This window comes from Candoia aspera, chromosome 11 (genome assembly GCF_035149785.1).
Source record: "Candoia aspera isolate rCanAsp1 chromosome 11, rCanAsp1.hap2, whole genome shotgun sequence".
In the NCBI taxonomy this organism is placed as follows: Eukaryota; Metazoa; Chordata; class Lepidosauria; order Squamata; family Boidae; genus Candoia; species Candoia aspera.
This window is the reverse complement of record NC_086163.1, coordinates 7,746,143-7,752,221: the sequence shown is the minus strand read 5'-3', so window position 1 is coordinate 7,752,221 and position 6,079 is coordinate 7,746,143.

Sequence of the window (6,079 nt, the reverse complement as noted above, 5' to 3'; positions counted from 1 at the left end):
ACAGGTCTAAGAAAAACACTTTTCCAGAACAAAAGAGTATCAGATCCCCTTAAGAAGAAATGAGTTATATTTAGAGTGGATTTGACTTGGAAGTCTGGTTCCATATGAAGCTATGATGACAGGAGCTTTATTAAAGTTGGTCAACACTGTTTAAGTTGCTGCCTAATTAGAGGGAGCAAGATGATAGTCCCAGCTACCCACCCTGCATTTTCTTCTTTGAAAATGTGCCCACCAAGAAGAGCTGAGAGGTGTGCCAACGTGCTGGACATGTTTCTGGGAGGGGGTGCAGTACAAATCCATTTTTTGAAAGGATTCAGAACAGGCCATCATCATTCTTCAAGGGAGGTGAAACCACTCAAAATAAAGAAAAAGGTAGGGAGTAGTGTGCTGGATAGAAAGGGACAGTGATATGTGGATCACAAGGAAATTCATCTGATGGACCTTTTGCTTTTCCCGGTCTGCCCAAAGTTGCCCAAAGTTGCTTGTTGATAATGGATACTGTTCTATGCCAACCCTAACTTTAACCTAACCTGTTGTGCAATCCACAGCTCTAAGTGTTGTGATTCAACAACAGTGAAGTCCATGTTGGTCAATATTTCAGAGCCAGAAATAGAGACGTGGTTGGAACAATCATTAGTTATTTACTTGGGGTGACAGACCATAGAAATAAAGTACAGTAATGAGGTAATACAATAAGCAGAGACTCATAAAAAGAAAAGATGTAACAAGACCATAAGGCCAAATTCAAATGCAATGCTTCCTAACAGTGATCAATATTGTGCAGAATTTAGCCGTTTTCACAGACAGAACAGTCTACCAATAAAACTAGTCTGATCCACTGATAAAAAAATACTACCTCCTCTACTAGATGAAACACTTAATGGGGAGTGGGGGATTAATAGTGTGGATGGTCAGATAGCATAAAAAGGACAGTGCGGCGACACAGGAACAAGTCTTTTGAGAGCTACACGGACACAGAAAATGGAAAACATTATTGTAACTTCCCCCCTAGAAGGAAAGATGTCTAATCTTAATGAGTAATGTTCTGTACTATGTATGTCATGCAATTTTTAAATGATGATTCTTCCTACTGTTTTGGCTCAAGTCCTAAGGGACAGTCTTTGAAACTGGGGTAGCCCAGGAGCTGGATCTTGCTGTTTCGACAGCTGATGCCAAGCTAAGTTGCCTTTCCTTCCTTCCTCACAGACATGGCAGGGAGTTCTCTGATGCTTTCAGGATTTACATATTAAAAGCAATCTGTTAGACCCAACTGTTCTAGGATTGCACAACAGAAATTCCACTGCTGAAAAACATAAACAGAGGCAAGCAGTTGGAAGGTCCTAAGTCCAAAGTTGTGTGAAAGGACCCACAATGGCAATTCTATTAGACTTCTATTTTTCTGATCCAGCAACTGAGCAACAGAGACTTCAGTGCCCCCCAAAATAAATAAAATAATCTATTAAGCCATTAGTTCCCTATGAGATTAGCACAGCAAACCAAACATTTTCAAGCTTCTTGTGTGTGTGTGTGTCTGTGTGTGTGTGTGTGTGTGTGATTACTGTCTTCTCCATGAACTGATATATAATTTGAACATGCACACATACTAGCTGGGTTCACATAATACATAATTTAGTTTCTAAACTCACTTTCTGAGATTGCCCAATGCTTTGATCCATAAACTATATAAACAGGTAGGTTTGCACAACACACTAATCCTCATAACAAAACCTAAGATTAACTCTAACCAAGTTTATCATAATGTATGAACACAGCTTCTAAGTTTTTAACTAACTTTTGGAGCCATGTTGGGTGAACATAGCTAATTGGTCAATGAAAAAACATTGAACAATTTTCTCATGAAAAATATAATGCTACATGAGTCTGTAATTTTCATTTCTGTATTGCTAGAATAGGGGACGCGGTGGCGCTGCGGGTTAAACCGCTGAGCTGCTGAGCTTGCCGATCGGAAGGTTGGCAGTTCGAATCTGCATGACGGGGTGAGCTCCCATTGCTAGTCCCAGCTCCTGCCAACCTAGCAGTTCGAAAACATGCAAATGTGAGTAGATTAAGAAGTACCGCTTCGGCGGGCAGGTAATGGCGTTCCATGTAGTCATGCTGGCCACATGACCACGGAAGTGTCTATGGACAAACGCCGGCTCTTCAGCTTTGAAACGGAGATGAGCACCGCCCCCTAGAGTCGGACATGACTGGACTTAATGTCAAGGGAAACCTTTACCTTTACCTTTTATTGCTAGAATACATTTTCCATGTTGGTGGGAGTTATGTTTTATATTTGGAAATCTATACACTGTAAGAGAAAAACCCAGCTGGATTTACAAAAACCTACAGAACTTTTCAAAACTGATAGTGATGCAAAAGAAAGGAAAGAGGATAGCGCCATCTTAAACCAGCCCTACTTAGATACTTCAGGTCTGGTTTATCCACTCAGTTGAGTGAGTTGAGGTTTATAAATTTCATTGCAGAAATCTGTCATTTGTGGGATACTTTGGTGTGTGGGGGGGCAGCAATAGTTTAGTAGAATTTTTAAAATTATTATTATACTGTGAATATTATGAAGCACTTGCTTGAAGAATTTTAATTTTGGTTACTGTCTTTCTAAAAACTTCCAGTTTTTTTTTTAATGCCAATTCTCAATTTCATTCTCCCTGCATAGATATGTACTGTATACTACTGAACAAAGGAGATGTTCATAGCCCCTTACAGGCAAAAATATTTATTTATAGCATGAAATGCAGTTTAAACTCATTGACTTCTGCTATTCTGTAATTGCAATTAGCAGTTAACATCCCAGCTTGTTTAAACATTTCTGTGGAAATATCCTCTACGAAGAACTGTGCACTCTCAGATAAGACCCAGCCGCTGCACCTAGCAAGGAGTGGGTGCAGTACTATAGATCACCAAACATGAAGACCATTGTTTAATTATTCTGATCTTACTATAGAAATCCTTCATAATACTAATTTTACATTGCCTTCCTTCCTAGAATTAATCTCCTCTTTCTTTCCAACATATTATCTGTAAGTCAGAGTTGGGCCACTATAATAAATATAACAAATTTGAATGAATGAATGAATGAATGAATGAATGAATGAATGAATAAATAAATAAAGCTGCCGCTGCCAATTAATTAAATAAATAAATAATTACATTTGTATGCAGCTGAATCTTTTAGTAGGCTACAATATCATAAAACACAATAAAAAAAAATTCCATGCAAAGTAAAATAGCCCTAACCCCACAAATAATATGTATAATGCAATTCAGATTCATAAACAAAAGACAACCGTTGCAATACAGAGTCATAACAAATAAATGAATAGAAGTATGAATTGTTCAGGTCATTCTAGGCTCTCTGATCGTCTTGCAGGAACAAAATAACTATGTCTTCCCATTCTTGATCGAAGAGTTCAACAGGTCTCCCAGGTAAGGTAGGATTGTAGCCTGAGATGGCAGTCTCTGAGGAAGCGATTGGCCAAAAGATTTCCCCAGCACAGTCACTCTCCTCTGGAGAAAGAAGGATTTGAATCTGGGGACAAAACATGTGAAAACTGTCTTGTCTCCCTTGGAGCTCTTTGTCCTCTCCTCCACTCACCAAACAAGCAAGAACTTGATCAAGGAAATGAATTTCCAGCAAACAGCTGCAACTCTGCTGAACGCACATTTTCAACTCTCCCCGTTAATGGTGTAGGGCATAGCTTCTTGGTAAAGATTGCTAATAGGAGGCTGCACACTCTTCCTGGATGGTCTCTCACAAATCACATACTCTGGCTTCAACACCTTTGGTAAATCCTAGAGACAGAATGGGAATGGAGTGGAAGGTAGCATTAAGGAGCTACTGTACGTATATCCCAAAAAAAAAAAAAAAGCCTCTGCATTCATGTCCATATTTCAAGCTGGTGTCATTTGGATTTTGATTGCTGTTGCCACTGCTGCAGTGATGGGGAAAATGTTTTGTCCTTGTCTTCATCACAATCAGCAATTGGACTCCTCTGTTTTTTTATATAAGATGGCAAATCCTTGATGCAGAGCAGAATTGGGAAGGTAAACTGTTAAACTGTTTTATTGTGAACCACCCAGAGTCCCCTGTATGGGGGAGATGGGCAGTGATAAAAATATGATAGATAGATAGATAGATAGATAGATAGATAGATAGATAGATAGATAGATAGATAGATAGATAGATAAACAAACTGTGACTCCCCAGCTCCAAAAGAAGCCAGGATTAATGGGATATGTTTCTCCCTCTCCAGAACAATAATTATTCAGGCCAATCCGGGACAGTTATTTGATACAGAATTTTCTTCCTAGCTTCTTTTCCTGTGTTCTTGGTAATAATTCGACAGATATGGCTAAAAATAGAGATACAGGTGTATGGCAGTTCCTTTCATGGAATGAACTGTACACACACACACACACAAACACAGTGTGCCACCATGCAATAAACCTTGGGAGATGTTTTCATGCTAGGTTGCAGCTTCCTCTTGTTCCAGTCCCAAGGGTTGTTTTTGGTATTGTTATTGGTGGTGGTGTTATTGTTGTTGTGCAAATTGAAAACTCTCATTGGCAAGGAGCAGGTGCCATTGGAGAAGAGATACTGTAGGTTTCACTTTGATTCCAGTTACTGGCCAACAGATGTATGCTGACCAGCTGAAACATTTCTGCTCATATATCTGGCCTATCAGGAAGGGCCTATTCTGAATGGTTGTTCTTAATTCTCCACAGGGACTAGAGGTCTGCAACAAAGAGATGCGTGCTGGAGTTGAAGCCATCCTCTTATGCCTTGCTCTCTTTCAAAAGTGAAATTAAAAAACTTGGGTGACCGAAAGCCTTCTCATTTGAAAGTGCCCATAAGTATATTATTTATCGAATTTTGTTATTATATTGATATTTTCATCATGTCAGCCACCCAGAATTCCTTGTGTGAGATGGACAGCCAATCCAATCCAATCCAATCCAATCCATCAATAAATAGTTATATTTGGACTTCAATGTGTTCTCTCTGTATTATACAGGTCTATTCCAAATTAATTAATTCACACTTAATTTATAACTGTATCGGTTTATTTGGAATCGGTGGGGAAATGTTGCAACTATGCAACTGAAATAAATGCAGTGACCTAGCAAACGTCACAGTAGAATAAGTGCCTTTTATGGGGTGACAGTCATGATTTTTGAAGCTGGAGCAACCAAAATACTTTCTAAAAGGGTCAGTGTGGTGGAGAAGACCTTGCTCTCTATATTAAATGGAGAATGTGCATTAGCAGGCAGACATGTTTCTGTCACTAGTGTGTCTCCCCCAAAAGGTGCTGAACTCTGAGATCTGCACTTCCTTTGCTAGTTAATTTATTGCATTTTCTTGCTTGCCATCTTCAAGAACCATTGTAGATCTTTCTAGTCTGCTGATCACATACAGAATACATCTTCTGAAGTGAACACACATCAGGGAAGACAGCATACAGTACACTCTTGGTTTCTATCTTGCTTCTAAGCTTCCCAGAAGGCCACTGAAATGGAATTAGATAAACCAGAGATAGATGATATGTGGCCATAAGTGCCAAGGTGCCCACAGAAACCTCCCTTGGTGTCTCTTAGGCTCCATGAACCATCTGACTTAATTTTTTTAACCCATCCTGCTAAGTTAAGGCTCACCCGCTTGGGCATCTTTACCTCAAGGATGCCTCTGAGAGCTTCTGATGTGAATTCTCATTCCAGGAAGGTAGATCCAGTCCATTTTACTGTCCAGGTTAATAAGATAGCACACTCCTTCAACCCATCACTTTAAAAAAAGCAGACTGTTTTGGAAGCTCTATAAAAGAAACCACAATATTTCAGCTATTTTTGTTCACAGCTTTCCTAGACATATGAAGCTTTATACCTAACTCTCAGTATTGCCTGGGACCAAAATGGTGCTCCAAGATATCAGTTTGCTTCCCAAGTTAGATTCTTCTATTTTTTTTTTCTTTTAAGCCAGCATGCTGCAAAAATGCTTAAGTATAATCTCAATTTCCACAATACCTGCAGTGGTCAGTATGTGCCCCAGTGTTATTCCCAGAAAATT